We start from the raw sequence: 18,756 nt of genomic DNA on the forward strand, positions 1-18,756 counted from the left end.
CGTTGGTTGGCCTTATAACATGACACTCGAGTAGTATATCATTCAAACCTTAACGCCTACATTCCCGTTTCCGGAAAACGGCAGTGTCGGAGAAACCTACCTATTTTTGAAATAGGTAATTTTCAAGCTTGAATCTATCTAAAATGGTTTCCTTGAATTACTACCCAGTTGTGCTACAAAGTATAATTTGTTTTTTCTAATTCCTGTGCTAACATGGCTCAAGCCGTGGACATCCCGCAGCATAGTCGCATTGCGGTGCGTGACCATTTGCGGATGTATGATGTTCCTTTGGAAGGCTTGGCTGTGGTTCTGGTGGTGAGCGCGGAACATGCTTACCCGTACGAACTGTTTTATTCGTGGGTGACATTTCCGGAGGTGAACGCAAATACTGGTGTGTTTCACACATACACTGCTACGGTTGTACCGGCAGAATACGCTCCGTACAGAGCACTGGAGGTACCTATAGACGCTTGGCAGCATGGAGTTTAGTTTGGTGGCGCCCTACCGCACGCTTTGACCGCTCCGAGGTTAGGTCCTTTGTCCATTCCGGGCACTAATTGGCCTGCTTTGGGTGGATTTACTCCTCACCCTCGACGTAACGCTTGTAACGTGGGCGAACTGCGGCAGCTTCATGAAGTCGCGGTGGGAGTGATTAGAGCGCTTGTTCATTACATTGGCCGTAATGTTCAGGACGCGGCCCCTAGAGGCGCACAGCTTCGAGCAGAACATGCTGGTCTGAAAATCAACCCGGTCATGGTTAATTCCGTGATGGGTAAAAAGCCCTTAGAAAAGGACGATTTTCCGTTCTGGCTTGCTGAGAAATTCGGCCAGCTGGAAGCTGTGTTTCCTAATACGAGTCCGGGTGATAAGCACCGGATTCTTACACTGAGTTTACCGAAAGATCTGGCTCCTGACCTTGCTGACTGTGAGACCTGGGGAAAAACGTTTGCAGCGGTCTATTCGAGGTGCTACGGCTCCCCGTCTGTGACCAATCTAGGTGGGGTCCTTAAACGTGTTCAGGACGAACACGGACCGGAGGCGGCTGTTGAATTGGGCATGCGCCTATGTGGCTCCTTTGAAGTGGTTTGCGGTGTAATCCTTGCCAATGTCAAGGGGGATGCAGTGAACTTTCAAGTTGCTAACGCGTTAGCGTTGGTTCCCGAGCCCGACCGACCCCGACAGTTAGCAAAGATTATTGTGAATGCTTACAAAATGGTGGGCCGCAATGCAAAGGGGGTTAAAACTTTTCCTGATAAGGAGAAGAAACAGCCCCAAAGTCAGACATCGGAAACTAGTGGTCAACAAAAGACCAAGAAACAAAATTGGCCTAAAAAGCAGAATCAGGGTAAGCAACAACAACAACAAATACAGGTTTCTGCTCCTGCGTCTCCATTGCCTGCGCAGTCGGATCGTGTTTATGATTTGCGCGACCGCGCGATGATTAAATCGCCTGAGAGGTTTCAGGCTTCTGAACAACGCTCTCCTCGTTCCTTTCAGGACTCATCGGCTCCGTCAACCGGTGGTGGAGGGGGCGGCAAGGGCCGGGGTGGCCAGCAAGGACGTGGTCAGCCCCGCCCGCGTTCCAGTGGAGATCAGCAGGAAGGCTCTACGCCCAAGAGACCTCAGTTTGCCACGAAGAAAGTCGCTGCCTTGACCGCGCATCGTTATGCCGAAGATAGTGAGAACGCGGCTTCGGAATCTGACGTGGGCTCTGACATTGCTAGACAGCGCAGCAGAGATTACCATAGTGAGAGAGGCCCTCCGTCCACTGTTGAAGGTGACAGCGACTGACATATATGTTGTGATTGAAACAGCAGATACGCATGTTGCTCCCCCTGACCGACTTTTTGAAATTGTCCTGTTAATTGAAGGTGACATGCAGCGAACTGTAAAAGGGGTATTTTGGGAAAATCTCTCGTCTACGTATGATATTTTGCTTTCGGAGGCTGACTGGCCCCCACCTTTTGTTCTCGCAGCTCCGCGAGGGGAGGAGGTAATCCTACCCAGCTTCGCGCACACTGTGCCGAGGGTGGAGGCGCTGCATTTTGCAGAAGAGTGGGCTCTTGCGCTTGCGCCGGCTGTGTACCGCAACCAATGTGGCTGGGATAAATTGTCACCAAGCCACGAGATACCTTTACGGTCACAGCCACAGCCTCAACCACAATATCCCATACGGCGTGAAGCGAAAGCTTCAGTCGCAGCTATCCTTGAACAATTGGAATATCAAGGTGTGATTGAAACGTGTGTGTCACCGATGAATAACCCCTTTTTACTGTGAACAAGCCGGACGGCTCGTATCGTTTGGTTTTGGATTATAGGCATTTGAACTCGCATTGCCGTAACTGTGCAGTACAGAATACGCACGGCTCTGCATTAGTGAATAGTCTTGAGCGTAAACGGTTCAAAACCACGCTTGACATTTCCAATGGTTTTTATGCACATAGATTAGATGGTCTAAGTTCCCAATGGACCAGTTTTACATGCGCCGGAGTGCAAAAAATGTTTAAACGACTCCCAATGGGCTACAAGAACAGTCCGGGAGTTTTTTCCGCGCGCATAGTCTCTCTTTTGGAGAGCTTCGACCCAGTTGCTTGTTCGTATGTGGATGACATTTATCTCACAGACGACGATCTTTGGGAGCATCTGTGTCGAGTAAATAGCATAATTTGTAACTTTGCTGACATGGGTTACAAGTTTAACTTTGCAAAGTCGCACATTGCAGAGTACACAGTGTTGTTTCTAGGTTACGAGCTTAACCATGAAGGGAAGGGTTTAGCACCCCATTTCCTGGAGAAATGCGCACAGTTGTGCTCTCCGACAACACTGAAAAAATTACAATCTCTTCTGGGTTTTCTGAATTTCGGGAGGACTTACATTCCGGAATATGCCCAGCGTATCAAGCCGTTATATGCTTTGATACAACCATCTTTTTCCAAATCATGCTGGCTGCCTGAGCATTCGGCCATTCTGCAGTCTTTGCAGGCTGATTTGCTCGCTTCTGAATACTTACAGACTCGTGATAACCAGACCAACCTGGTGATAAGAATTATCCCTGGGGCGGTGGGTTTCACGTACCTGACTTTTAATGAAGGAGATACAGTACCTATTGCTTACAAGTCACACTTGTACACTTCGGCTGAATTGCGTTTTTCCACTGTGGAGAAAGTTTTAACGGCTGTGCAGATGGCAATTCTTAAGGAACGTGCCCTGTCACAGGGAAAGCGCATGTTGGTTGTTACCCCGTGCCCTGCCTTAGAGGCGGTTACGAAAGCCAGTGTACCTAATTCCAAAGCTTTGCACCCTCGGTGGATTCAATGGGCTGCATCCTTGACGTCACAGGATGTCACTTTATTTTTGACGCCACCTTACGGTCACAGGAGTATTTACAGTATGAATTTGTTCATCCTGCTCCATTAGCAATGCGGCCGTTGGAGGATTTCCAATGCATCATTTGCACTGATGGTTCGGCGCAGGTTGCGCATGGCTCTAAACATGCCTACGTTTCCGCTTGCGCCATTGTGGTCGGTGCCATGGTGAACGATGAGTTCAAGTCCAGTGTCGTGCACACGCAGACGCTTGGAGACTGCACCGCACAATTGGCAGAGCTTCGTGCTCTGATGCTTGCATTGGAGTACGCAGATCCTAGTGTGACGACTTTGATCGTAAGTGATTCTTTCTACTGTGTCCAGTCTTACAATGAAAACTTGTTCTTTTGGATTCAGAATGATTTTCGTGACTCCAAAGGTAGCACAATAAAACATAAAACTATCTGGGTCCGAGTGGCGGAACTTAAAGAGAAGCTGCCACTCGTGTTTGTGATTCATACTCTCGGTCATCAGCGCGTGGGGGTCCACGCTGTTGGCAACTCGCTTGCTGATGAAGCAGCGAAGTCAGCGGTATCAAAATACTTAGTTGCAGCAGTCACGAGGTCCAAAAGCAAAATCGATGATGACATCTTGGCAGCTGTAGCTGCAACGGAGAAGGGAGGTAAATATCCTGCGGGATTCCCTTCTAAATACACATACCACTTAAGTCCCGATAAGGTTCCTTATGTGAAAATCCCTGAAGTTGGCGAGCGTTTAGTTCCCAACTCGGATCGCAGGGCTGCTTTGATTTCAGCGGCACATGAAGGTGTGGCGTCTGCACATGCGGGCGTCTCTGCCACTGTAACTCAGCTACAACAGATATTCTGGTGGCGGGGTCTGTACAAACAGACGCGTGAATATGTTCTTCGATGTAACATTTGCCAGCAGATTAAGCCTTCTACTGCTGCGCGTCCGCCTCAGACACAGTTGTACATCTCTAATAAACCGCTTGGTTGCGTTTATTTGGATCACTGCGGTCCTTTTTCTTCTGATACTGCGTTTAAATACATCATAGTAGCAGTTGATTCATGCACACGCTTTGTATGGGTATGGCCGCATCGAAGCGCTGATTCGCGGACTGTCATTAAGGATTTGCGTGTCTTTGTGGGAATTTTTGCCTGTGGTACTTTCCATTCGGACCAGGGTCCGGCTTTCGCCTCTAAGGCATACAAGGCTGCTATGGTTTCGTTGGGAGTCCAAGTCAAGTTTTCAAGTCCCTACAGGCCTGAGGGCAATAGTGTAGTAGAAAGAATGAACCGCGACTTAAAGCAATCTTTGACAGCCCGAGTTATAGGTACTGGTAGAAACTGGCTAGCCCACCTCATAGGCGTGCAGCGTGCGCTTAATAATCTCCCTAGAAGGTCTCTGGGTGGGCGGACCCCATACGAAATGCTCTTTGGTATCAAGATGTATGTACCTGACCTTGATGGGCCGGACTACAAGGCCCAGGCCGGGGCCTTTGACGTAGATGAACATTGCAATGTTTTACAGAATCTACAAAAGACCAGAGACAGTCTTGCAAAGGAACATTTGCCCTCCACATCGGATGATGCGTTGCAGATCCCGGTAGTTGGCTGGCTACCCCAAGTTGGAGAACTGGTTCGAGAGAAGATCGATAACAAGAAAGAGTTTGGTCCCTCATATCGAGCACCAGTTCGAGTCCTTGGAGTGAAGGGCCCAAGAACAGTCATTTTACCACCACTTCCAGGTCGTAAGGAAAACAGATTTATTTCTATTGACAATGTCAAGACACACAGGGTGGCCGATTCTTCATAGCATGACACCGGCTGTATCCTGTCCTTCCATGGTGAGGCACTCTGTGCTGGCTATTACATCTGGTGCAGAACAGGAGGTGTCCCTCGAGATGCCTGCCATATCCAGTCCTTTATTAAATACTATTCCTGATACTAACATTGATGAGCTAAATTACACTTATCCTGCTGATTTATCGATGCCTGATTTGCAGACCCGTTTGACAGGCCAGTCCAGATTCTCTTTTGACTCTGTTTCGGAAACATCAAAGAAACCCACAAACATTGCAAGATATGCCACGTTGTTCAAAAAACATTTTTTAATTCCGCCTTGGCCATACATATGGTTGATCCTATTTTCATTCTATCTTTTTATGTCAATTGGTTTTGTGTTTTATTTTTTCTGCCTGATTGATGGTCACTACGTACAAGAAAGAACAGGAATTCGGTACCTTAATGGAACATTGGCCCCTGTTTCCTCTTCACATTCTGCGCACAGACTGAAACGAAACTTAAATACAGTTAACATTACAGCTTGGCCTGTCCTTGATGGGATTGTGTGGGATGCGGTTAGGTTTCAGATACACGGGCCTACTGAAGTGATTAATGTTCCAAATGTGCTTAGAGTAAACATGGGAGATGTGATTAAACAAAATATACGTTCTGATGATTGGGATATTCAGGCCGTAGAAGCATTATTCTCGGATTTGAAGTATTATGCTGCCTTCGATGCTGAGGATCTGTATACAGATTCTATTAATTATGGTGATTTGTTTTGTTTTCAACACTATGGTAATCATTTTTTACATAAGACGAATTCCAGGAGGGTTGCTGTAAATTATACGCAATGGGAACATTGCCCTGCTCCATTCAGTGGCAGTTCCAATACATTTCTGAAAAAATATACCTATTTTACAGACTTTGATCAGTCTAATCCCGAGTCATTTTATTTTAAAATGACACAAAAGCCCATTTCCAAAGTTAGACTTACCGATACAAAATTACTGTATTCGAAGTCCTTTTTAGACAGGTTGGCTGTGGATGACTACGAGTTCTGGAAGGGAACAATTGACCTTAAATCGGTTTGGGGTACCAAAGATTGGCAGGTACAAGGCACTGAGGCTTTGCACCGTGCATGTCTCATCCCAAATCACATGTTGTTTTTAAATTCGACCATTTTCCAGACAACATGCTTTGGATTGGCTACTTCTAAAAAATTGAATACACCATCCATCCCAGATTTAAATGAATATACAGGTTGGGGTAATTTCACTGATTCCTCCATTCAAGGGTTGCAAACTCTTTTACACAATTCGTCCTTTAACATTTCCAGTTTGGATTCCAAGGGTTGGCTGGTATGGCAAAAGAGTGCTGATTCTTGCCAACGCCGTTTTATGGGTTTGGCTGAGGGATTCACAAAACTCAGGCCCGATCCACGGTTTTAAGGAAAATATTCTGTCACGACTTAATCTGTGGGGAAGCTGTGTCAAAATTGGTTACAGCATTCTACTTTAGCTGCAGTTAAACTACATTTGTCTCAAATTACATGATAATGTGGATTTAAACGATTTTATAAAAGGCCCTGCTAAAGGTAGATCTAAACGATTCCTGTATGCAATTTGCAATGAAATTTGGAAAGTTAACCAGGTTGAGGCTGCTAAACGCCTAAGGGATATTGATCAAGCTAATTTGGAAAAAGTGCTTGCAGTGGTTGATAACAGCATTAACACGCTTTCTTCCCGAATTTACACTTTAAATAATATTGTGTCTTCTGTTGTCGACATTGTACATGATGAGGTGTCCGTGTTATATCATGGTCAAAATCAATTGCGTTCTGTGATGCAGTTTGCGTGGACACTACAGACTCTTAAGTCTGGTCGAGTGCCATGGACTTTTTTGAACATATCATCATTATTTGCCCCGTTTAATTTGACTGAAAAACAGCGCATGTTGTCAATGAGAGATGCTACATTTTCTATGTTACATATTGAAAAATTTGAATCCCTGCCATTTTCGGTAGCTGAAGCGACTGCAGCAACATGGCTTATTCATGGTGTTATAACATTACCTTTTGCATTGTATAAATTTACAAATTGTATGAAATATATAGCCATTGGACGATATGAACCATTAGGCAGCGCTTTTCTCCATGAAACATGGTCTTTGCCATACACTTACAGATGCCTTAAGGAGGGGAATGAAGTGAATCTGAATGGTGAAGAATGTACACAGTCGCCTGACCGCTCACTTATTTGCAGACACATCCAGTTGCATGGTTCTTGTAATCAGGACAAACCTAATTTGGCCTGTGTTTTGAAAGGGACACCGGTTCCTGCAATAGTTCCCACGTTCACGTTGTTGTCCAACGGTAGTTATTTACTTTTAAATAACGAGTTTTGTTGTGGGTTAGAGCCTGGTATCGCATATGTGGTTACCGTGTCTGAGAGGGTCGTTTGCTGCAAGAATGTGTTGTATCCACCCACGCATGGGAATTCAGAAGTTTTAATTTGGCCAAGAATACCAACCTTGAGAGCTGAATTCAATGGTTTAGGCCGTATAAGAGCCCTTTTGTCTCAAAAACAGGTGGCCCTGAGCTCTGCCCGCGAAACTTATGTCCTTCACATAGCAAACACACGCACAGAAGTACAAGCGCTTTTAAGTACTGATTTGCCGTTTCATTTTTGCGAGCTGGTTCATCAGATCTTTAATGCCTCCTCCACATCCAGCCTCGCTCATTTTTTTAAAATGGTTAGCAGTGGTCTCGTGACTACATTTGAAAAAGTATTTGGTATTATCCCTGCGTTCTTTCAGTCTATATTCGCTAGTCTGTTTGGCGGATTTCCTGTTTTGCTGGCTTTGGCTGCAGGCGTTCTGGTGATATTTTATTTCATAAAACATGGATGCCCATCCTGCGCAAGGAAACGCACAGCACCTACTGATGCAGTTTCGCAACTGGATGCTTGATTATTATGGATCCCTGCCGCTTGCGACTTTAAGCACGGCTTTTGGATTATCTTTCAGATTTTCCTATTTCACCTGTGTCCAGCCTGTGTTTCATTGCCTGAGCTGTGATTTCGACTGGGCCATTGATTTGTGTCTCTGTTTACCGACTTCTCCTGACGTCGACTTTGATCAGCTGATGTCCCCCGTAGTGGCTCATGAGTTGGTCTGTTCTGGCGAAAGGGTTATGGCTGTGGCAGCGATGCATGGACTAATGGGTCAGTGGGACATATTCGCAGCGGCGCATGACTTTCTGGCACAGAGCGTTCTCGAGAACCCACTGAGTTGTCCTCTGATATTGCTAGAGGATTCGGTGCTGGAAGAGCACGTATGTTCTTTCCCATTGCTTAATTGGATGGCTGAACTGTTTTCGGATGATGACAGTGATTTCATGTTGGAAGCTGTTGCTACATATTTTGCATATTCATTCAATGAGGAATGACTCTGAATACTTCCATCATTATGGCACGTGACTTTTTAGTAATTCTGAATGGTGCCAGTTTCAATACGAACATTCGATTTTTTCATATGTTCTAGGCCTATTAATTATAGTTAGGGCTCAAGTTCGACTTTTTATATTTTGTGTGGCCACTATAGGCGTTCATACAATTTTTTGTTTTTTGTATTTTTTAAATTTTACATACATTACATACATTTAGCTTGGCTCAATATCATTGAACTCTGCTTTCAAGTCTTGCCTCTCATAGAGTATTGGCTTATATATTTGTCTTTTGACCGTCCTCGGATCATTGGGGGGGTGTCATATGGTTATTACGTTTCCATAGATTGTGTTAAGTTAGCATGTGCTTATTAAATGTTTAAACGCCATATTTTCTTTCTGCTTCGGTTTGCACACGACACCTAATTGTTATTTCAGCTTTTAACCTAGACGAAAGATGTGATTTATTTCAGAATAATATATTATTGTACTGGTATCAGTCGTGCCTGGAACACTTGGTACAACTGTCTGCACACTGAGAACTGCACACTCTAACACAAGGTTACTGTAGGCCTGATCCTCGCACTACGTTAGTCATAACACAAATAATGTTTGTGCCAACTTTGGGCTTTACGTGAGTTCAAGATACAGTTACAGGGAATGAGAAAACACACTTGATGCTGGACATGCTGAGAGCTGGTAGCTGTTGATGTGATCTCCTCCTACTGAGAATTTGAGGTATGGGTTCGCCCAGCTAAAGCCCAGATGAGACCTTCTTAGATATAATATAATATGCAAATTAGGGTGCGCGAAATATAGGTGATACAGAATTCTATAGATTTTTGCATCATAATATGTTATCACAATTTGCTTACTATGGATTAGTGACTATGCTGCTGACTCTGATTTTTATAATATGTATGTTGATCTTATACAAGATACTGCGTTTGAGAATGTTGCATTGAAAAAATAAACATTTCAAACTTGCACGTGTTCTCATTGCCTCCCAGTTTCGGTTTGGAATGATAATATAACGAAAGAGTGTTCATGTGTTCCACGATACCTGAGGTATTCTAAGTTCATGTTCTGGATTGTCTAAGACATCGGGAAGTATTCACTGCCGATGAGATACTGTAGCTAGCCTGGTAAGGGGATTTCTGAAACATAGGTGAGTTGTGGGTCACCCTGACTCACCCAGGTTCTAGGTCTCTGAGCACAGTTCTGTGAGAGAACGGAAACCCTGCGACAACTCATGAAACGTAGAGGTCATTAGCAATCCAGAGGGACAGTAGATGATCATTGTGGCAGGCACAGAAGATTCCAAGAATGTTTGTAGCTCCACTGGGTCTGTAAAGGGAAGTGTCTTACCTTGGTCTTCGATACGGAATTTCGATGGGCCAGCAAAGCTGTACAGGATATTGTGGTCTTTGACAGACTGACGGAGCGCCAGGAAGCCTTTCCTGATGGGCACTGTCTCTTTTGAATAGTCCTGTGCCATACTGATTCTGACACAGTTCCAGAGGTTGTGTTGAGCTTTCCACATAAGTGCAAGTATGGCTCCTATGTTTCGGTATCGTAGCAGTCTAAATATCATGGCAATTGGGTGGGATTTTGAAGGTTTAGAGCGGGGCATGCCCATAGGGACTCCATGAGCCCTGTCTGTCTCTGTCAAATTTGATTCCCAGGGCGCGGGGTATCCATGCCTCCAAGAATTAGACACATAATTAGACTCCAAGAATTAGACACAGGAGTTTGCGTCATCTTCCACCTTTTCTGGGAGTCCAAATATGCGCAGATTACCTCTGCGTCTCCAATCCTCCAACTAGGAAATGTCTTTCATAAGGGATATGATCCTATTGGTGGCTGCATCCTCTCTTTTCTGCTCAGAGGACGCAGAATCCTCAAGTGTGCCAATCCTTGTCTCTGCCTCTGTAAGCCTGCCCACCATACTTTGAAAATCATTCCTTAAGGCTTGAAGGTCGTGAAGCATGGTATCTGTGATTGCCTTTGTCTCTTGGGCCAGAACGTGTAGGGCTTCTAGTCGCTGTAGTATCCTATCCTGTCTTGCCCCTGGGTCTGTTTTTGGTTTGATCGAAAAGTCTGGCAATGGATGCTCTGCCTTGGCTCATTTTAGTGTTGACTTGTTATCTTTAGAATCGTTATTGTCTCTGGAGTATTTGGCTCTATGATCTGCCATTGTGGGACTTATGTCAGTCTTCAGGGGACGTTATTCAGACGTGTATAGTAATATGGGAATTTACGTTCCTCAAGTTTCTTAGTTTCAGGATTCCTTGTGTGGATATAATTAATGAAGGAGAATATGCTGAGCGTAGCTGCATTGGCCCACAAGGCCAGTTCATGGTGTGGTTGCAAAGTTCGAGCTGGAATTGTATAGTACGCTATTTATTGAATTAATTCACAGTGTTGGTAAGGAAACATGCACACAGCTTCAGTAATTTTGAACAGAGATCAGACTGGTGGGTGCGGGGATGGGCGCATTCATCATCTTGTTTCCCTTTCGTGTCCTCCTCGTATGAGGCTTGCTTCATCATGGAACCAATTGAGACTGGCTGCATGGAAATGGGCTGCAGCATGTAGCTGTGTATTATTTGTATACCAGAAGTGACTCACCTGCGCCTAGTTACCTGTCTACTGGCTGCAATTGTGCGGTAAGTGGTGAAAGGTGACCAGTTCCGAGGTCCCAATAGGGGGGCTCGCTCTCTGCGCTACTGTTTTGATCATTGCTGGAGGCCATAGGCAGCGGCCGTGGGTGAAAACGGTTATGCGGCTATGGGTTAATCAGCATCTCTGGCATCGGGAGTGGACAAGCACTCCTCTTGGCAATTATACAGGCAACTGAGTGAGTTTTAGGTCGAAGCCTGCGATGGCTGCGCATGCGCAGTCTCACTGGCGAGATCTAGTGAGATTGAGGAAAATTCATTAGCAGGCTTTAAGCCCCGCCCCTCCTTCCCATTGGCTGGCGTCACCGTTTAGGCTAAACGGTGGCCGGCCATTGGGAAAGAGCACTGTCTTTCAAAAAGTTTTCTCTCTTTGAGCTGTCCCACTTGGACTGGCTCACTTGACTTCCTCCCGTCGCAAAAGGATCCTTACTTTTATGAGGCCATGTGTTTCAAACACATGGCCCCATAAAGACAAGCTCCAGGACGATCTCTCCCTCCCCTTCTTTGCCTCTTCCATTCTCCCCTCCATCCCGTCCCCTCTCCGCCCAGCCCCCACAGCCTCCCCTGTCCAACATTCCAAAGCAGGAGACCTTTGGATTTCGCGCATCAGTGGATGCTTTTCTTGCAAGCGCCCTCGCTGGCCAGTTGCAGCGTGAGGGATATGGGAGTGGTGAGCGCTGCGAGGCTCACCTTCTCTGGCCGCCTTCTGTCCAGGCCGTGACGTGGGTCTTCGCCGGCAGGGGCCTGTTGCAGCCTAGTGATGCAGATGGGTGGTGCAGTGTTCCCACGCAGGCCAATAGTAAATCCGCAGGGGTGCCAGGGTGCGCCCCCCCCTTTACCAGATCAATTGCATCCCTTGGCCTGGGAATACAGCTTGCGTTGGTCTGGTTGCAGGGAGTGCTGTCCATTTTCAGCCCTCCCGACACCCCTCCTCTTTCTTTGATGTATATCAAAGAATCCGATGGCCCCGACCTCCTGCTGGTTCCAAGCCTGGGGGCCCGGGCCGTACCAGGTCTTGACTTGGTTGTGAGGGGGTGCGGCTGCGGCATTTTTGCAGCGTGGGCCGGTCATCCCGTTTAGTGGGGCCGGCTTTGTTAATGCCTGTCGGCCAAGCCTGCCAGTCTAATTCGGCTGGTTTCACCATGAGGGTGGGGGGATTAGTGCAAGACCCCCAACCGCTGTTTGCTATGTGGCTGTGTCACGTCCCTGGGTCTGGAGTTTGCGGTCAGGGAGGAATAGGGGCTTTGGCTATCACTGAACTAAGGGAGATCGTTTTCAGGAGTGGGTAAAACCATTAAGTGGCATGTGTGGTTACTCTACTCTCCCCTCGGGGTCTTGACGAAGCTTCAAGGCATTCTGTGGGGTTTATAGGTACTTTGAGAGCCACCTAGTGTCTCGTCCCTGTCTGGCGTTGCGTAGTACAGTGCGATGTTGACTGACCGGGTCTCTCTGCGCCCCCCCTGCTCGCTATCCTCTGTCCGGCTGTGCCGGCTCCAGGGCCGCAGCAGGGACTCTGAGTGGGAAGAGTGGGGGGAGCAGCGAGGCCGCTTTGCGCTCGTGCCTCTTACGGGGGCTTCCGTGTTGTGTGGGCGGTCTGGTGAAGCCTGTGCCTGATGCTGTGTCATTCAGGAGCTCACTCCCTGCGCTGGTGTGGCACATCCAAGGTGGGATCGAGGTCTGTGGCACGGTGGTGTCGCGACTGTGGGGGCCGTACCCTCCTGGTCTTGCTGTCCTTGAGGCACCGCGCTGGAGTAATGGTGTAGGTGGCAGCGGTGTAGGGGGAGTCCAGGGCCCGCTGGTGCCATTACTATGAGCCCTCTGCACCCCCTTCCCCTTTGTGGGTTGGACGGTTCTGCCTCTGGGACCGGTTGCATGGTACCATCGGGAAAAAGAATTAGTTTTTTGATGTAACGTGTTGGTAGTCTCTGCAGAGAGGCCAAGGATTATATGGGCAGTGTGAAGAGCTTGAAGGCTTGGGGTGCACTATGCCATTAAGCACACGTTTTATGATTAAACCAAACCTGGGGAGAGAGGCAAGCCTTTTTATCATGTTGCTGCTCACATGAGGCTGGGGCTCCGGAGCGATGTTGGGCAGGCAGTTGGGATGCCGATGCCTTCGCGGTTGTGGGGCAGCGCAGGACCATCGGCTATGCTGGTGTGCAGATTTCCCTGTGTGTTGCCTCTCGATGAGGACCGGCTCACGGTCGCGTCCACATCCTGGGATTCTGGGCAGATCACTGAATCACCATGTGCCTGTTCCTATGAAGGCGGCGCAGTGTGGGGCTCAGAGTTGCGCCCCTGGTATATTGCGGCGTGAGTCCGGCCATTTGGCAGTATATGCAGAGGCATGGCTTGTCCCCCATATATATATATATATATATATATATATGTATATATATCAGCTGCAGTTTGTCCATCAATCTGTGCCACAAGGAGTCGATCAGTGCAGCAAAGTTGTAATTCTCTGCAACTCTGTAAAGGCACCCTCCATGTGAATATATCTACTCCCGCCTGGCAGTAATACCAACCCTGCTACTGTACGACTCATTAATTGGTTGAGACGTTTACTTCTGGTATTTCGGTGCCCTTGCAATCCTTGCACCGCGTTGCACGTGTGCATGTATGCTAATTATGTGTTGAGCTTCCTTACTGATAGTGACGCGCACTGGGCATCCGTTGGGGGAAGGGGCTGGGGGTTAACAGGAAGTAGTGTTCTACCTGGTCGACCTGGCATCCACGAACACCCAGAAAAAGCGCGTTGAAGTCTTGTCATGTCAGAAAACGCCCCCATAGCCTGAAGCTTCAACCCCGAGTGATGACACTACATGACAGAGGCCGAGGGGACAGCTGCAGTTGGGACCATTCTGCAAGTGTGGCTTTTAGAGAGAACCCTAGGCCTAAACGCTGCTGAAGCAGTGATTAAGCCAGCACTTGCGGGAGTGCTGTATGGTTTTTATTTCCTCAGCAGCTGGGATAGGGGCGGGGGCACCACCCATGCAAGGTTGTAACTGGCACAGAGACCTAGGAGGTGGTACCACTTTAACTGTGATGTCATAAGTGGGAAGCTGTGTTTCCCTAAACATCACCAGACTGATTCAGTATACTGGAGGATCATCCCTAGTATACCTCTGTGGGTGATATACAGCTTTCAGAGAGGCCACATATAACTAGTTACGCTAACTTCGCTGAGGCATGTCTCCCATAGCTTCGGTGCTCATTACGATACCTCCAGTTTTCATTGCCTTGCTGCATGAGGGGATGAGGCCACCCCACATCCTGTACCCCTGCCGCTGGGCAGACTATCCTGGCTTCCAGAAGGCGTCTGGGTCTCCTCCATACAGGTTCAAGCTGCACTCACCCTGTGGTTAGGTCACGGTCACCGGATGAGTGCGTGACAGTCACATCTTGGTCACCCGGAGTCGCAGAGAATTTCTGTACCTTGAGTCTATGCGGCACGTTACTTGCAGCTCTCAGACCGGCAGGTGTGCGCTAGGATGGACTAGGTTTAGGAATGTTCTTTGTCAAATACGTCCATCTGATTCAATGGCATGGGAACGGTCAGTCTCAGATAACACGCCAAGGTATATAGCGATAAAATGGTACCTTCATGTGGGCAACAAGCACACCTGTGAGTCAGCGCCAAGATACCTAAGGGGTACGTGTGCAGTACAAATACACGTTATTTTACTGCTTGAGATTAGAGGGAAATGGAGATCTGGTAAGGGCGATTGAGACATAGTGTAGGTCAATTCCAGATCTGGAAACAGGGAGCCGGATTCCCTCTTGATTTCGGTGGGCTCCGGACTGAGCTCGTGCGGAACTAGAATTACTCGCAGTTTTAAGGGCATCCCATCTCTGCCTGCTGAGGCTCCTCCACTCAGCGGCATGCGGCATCTGCTTCTTTGCTTGTCCCACACAGCATTACATCGTCTAAGAAATTACCTTGTACCGTATTATAACATCTGTTTGGGTGTGGCACAAACAGAAAACTGACCCCTGGTGGGGGTGGGCACCGGGTACGTGCCGGGGTCCAGCAGAGGTGTTGTCTTAAACGGGGTTTGTAGTGAAGAAAAACACTAAAGAATGACCCGATATCATGGGAATGTAAAGGCTTGAAATCAAACTCGGTCACCTGTCATTGTAATGGTTTCACACTGTGATGTGCAGTATTGCCTATTAGTCATTCATTTACAGATTTTACATAGGATTTCAATTGGTTTTTATTGTCATCAGACGCCATTGTTATAACAATGGAACTCTGTCTTGTGTGCACCTTGTTACTTGAGATCTTAGCCGCACTCGTCAGGAGGGGAAATGTTGGCACCGCGTGATGCCAGTGTATCAGATTCTGCACCTTTCGCATGCCAAGAACTGTTGGAAGGACAAGGTCGGTCATCCGTGCAATGAAGGGAAAATAACAGGGTGGGTGTCTATGCTCACCCAGCTCGCCGTCTACATCTCCCACAGGGAAGGTATGGTGTATGTGTGTTGCCCTAGCAATTGCTTGAAGAAGAGAATGAGTATCGCAGGCAGTTTGACATGTACAGAGGTAGAACATTTATGTTCACTGCAGTAGCACAAATAAGGATATTACAAACATTACAAATATCCCATAAATAAGTTATGCTGTTCCTATATATCCCCAGCTTAGAATGCTCTAGTGGGCAGTTAACCTTAAATAATTCTTTTAAATGTTTTCATCAAATATGTCAATTGGTGATAGATTGTTGGTCAACTTGTGGGGTCGTCAATATCCGGAGCTTAGCACTCATGTGGATGTCCGTACATTGGTGTGGAGCGAAGAAAAACTCGAACGAGAGACCCAAAAATTCATAGTAATATAAAGGTATAAAGTGTACGTAGGTCGCCGGCTGCCAAAATGGATTAACATTGTGAAGTACTCTTATGACTATTTCTTTCATTTATTTACAAAACCGTATAAGTCATAATCAATTGGTTTTGTATACTGCAGGGGGAAGGGCTCTAAACACTATCATCCCTGCCAATATAGCACAGGGATACCCCCTTTACAGATCTCAAACATTTGCTTTGCTATACAATACCATTAGCAAAGAAAATGGCTTTAACTTAATCAAAGGCGAGACCTATTGCATTTTTAATGCTTGTTGGGGTTCCCCGTTAAGTCCAGTAAATAGTGAATCATACCTTTTCTTCATTGTTGTGTGTGATTGAGGGATGCTCCACAATGTGCAGAGCTGATGGTAGCCACCATTTTCTTTTCCCTGAATCTGATTTATCCATATATCAAAGGCTCCTTATCCGCGCCTAGTGACCAGTCCACTGGCTGCTGTCATGCGGTAAGTGGGATATAGGGGCAGGTTCTGAGATCGTAATAGTTTATGTTGAACAGAACCAGCTCCTGGCTTCTCACCAAGCTGGTTTCCGTTCGGGTCATTCGACCGAAACCGTGGTGCTGGCCGTCCTCGACGAGCTTAAGGCCAAGGCCGACGTCAATTCCCCCCAAGCTCTGATCCTCCTCGACTTGTCCGCTGCGTTTGACACGGTCGACCACAACATTCTTTTGGACCGTGTCAGCGCAGCGGGCATACGAGGTTCTGCCCTTTCCTGGATCACTTCCCTCTTGACAGGTCGTTCTCAAGCTGTTCATCTTCCCGGCTTCTCTGCTTCTCCCCTCCCGGTGCCCTGTGGGGTCCCCCAAGGTTCCTCTCTCTCTCCCCTTCTTTTCAACCTCTATATTCACCCTCTTATCTCTTCCCTTCTTGAGCTGGGGGTCTCTGTGTATAACTACGCTGACGACCTCCAGCTCGTCTTTGATCTTTCCTCTCCTTCTCACTCTCTATCCTTTTTTCACTCCACCATGGTCTTTATTTCTGGGTGGATGAGCGCCAACCACCTCAAGCTCAATCCAGATAAGACTGAGCTTGTCCTGATTGGCGGCTCATCCAGCCCCTGGTCCCCTGCATACTGGCCTCCCATTCTTGGCCCCCTTCCCACCCCCGTTCCCTCTGTTAAAACTCTGGGCATCAAGGTCAGACAGGACCTGTCCATGCATGGCCAGGTCAGTGCCGTGGTGTCCTCCTGCTTTCTTTCCCTCCGTATGATCCGGAAAATTTCTCGTTTCTTTTCTCTTGACTCCCTTAAAATCATTATTTCTGCCCTTATCACTTCCTGCCTTGATTATGGCAATAGCTTGTTCGCTGGCATCCCTGCCTATGAAACCCGCCGCTTACAAGCTATCCAGAATCAGGCTGCCCGTCTTATCTTTCATTTACCCAAAACCCATCATATCACTCCCGTCCTCAAATCCCTTCACTGGCTGCCCATTTCCCAGAGATCTCTGTTTAAACTAGGGTGCCTTGTCTATCGGGCCCTCGATCACTCTGCACCGGCTTTCATCAATTCTTTGATTTCCCGTCACATCCCCGCCCGCACTCTCCGTTCATCATCTTCTGCTCTCCTCACCGTTCCCCGCTTTCACAAATCTCGCACTGGTGGAACCCGTTTTTCTGTTCTTGCTCCCCGGTTCTGGAATTCCCTTCCTCTTTCTATGCGTTCGATCCCTATTTTTTCACATTTCCGTAAAGCGCTGAAAACTTTTCTGTTTGCCCTGGCCTACCCCTGCTAATCCTCCTGGCCCTGTCTGTTCGGTTCTTTAGAGCTCCCAGCGCCAGGAAGCCGTTTGGCCATCGTGCGCTCTACAAATATTTTTCATCATCATCATCATCATCAATAGAAGGGCTCTCTGCACTATTGTGGTGATAATTGCCATAGGCCATAGGCAGGGGCCGCGGGTGAGAGCGGTTGTGGAGTTGACCAGTGCTTCTGTACCATGGGCACATGCGCTCCTCCAGGTAGTGATGCAGGCAAGCAAGTTATTTTATAGAGGTTACTTGTTGGGTTCAGTGCATTGTGCCTCCTACAGTTCTTTCATTGTAGTGTGTAACTGCGGGACTATCCGCGAGGTGTGGAGCTGCCATTTTGTTTTTCTTGCACAGGAGCATTGGGCAGTCAAATCCGATCTAATCTGCCAAATTATTGACTCAAAATGCATCACATCTCAGGCCCCAGTGTGTTTATGTTTGCATAGGGCGTCCAATGGGAAGATTGTGCTCCGAATCTCTAGAAACTGCTGGGCTGGGCGTGGAGCAGTAGGATTAAACCGCTAACTTCCTTGGGCTCAAGCCATGCACCCCCTTAACTCTACATGTTTATCTGTATAGTTTATAACTTTCCTATCAGCATGGTATACCTATATTTCATTTTTCCAAACTTATCTCTGAAAAATATAACTATCAAATATATTCTAAAACTATTGCTAACAACAAGCATTACAAACGAGAAATGTGGAGCGTACAATCTGCCTTCACCTCCACAATAAGTGGAAGCCATCACTTCATTTATTTCATAATCCTTTACCTATTGCCACCTTATTACCTCAAGTCAAAAGTCATTGCTTTGCTTAAAAAAACGACTTTGGGTGCAACAAAGTTGGAGAACTATCATCCAATCTCTCTTCTGCCATTGCAGGTTTATATTCT

The 18,756-nt window shown here is 47.1% G+C and overlaps 1 pseudogene; it reads right to left on the reverse strand.

Annotated features, from left to right (window-relative positions):
- LOC147728118 (endoplasmic reticulum-Golgi intermediate compartment protein 2 pseudogene) overlaps positions 1–10,053 on the reverse strand; it is a 38,843-nt pseudogene extending 28,790 nt beyond the window's left edge.
- Positions 10,054–18,756: the final 8,703 nt, after the last annotated feature.

Source organism: Lissotriton vulgaris, chromosome 3_1, assembly GCF_964263255.1.
Source record: "Lissotriton vulgaris chromosome 3_1, aLisVul1.2, whole genome shotgun sequence".
NCBI classification, from domain to species: domain Eukaryota; kingdom Metazoa; phylum Chordata; class Amphibia; order Caudata; family Salamandridae; genus Lissotriton; species Lissotriton vulgaris.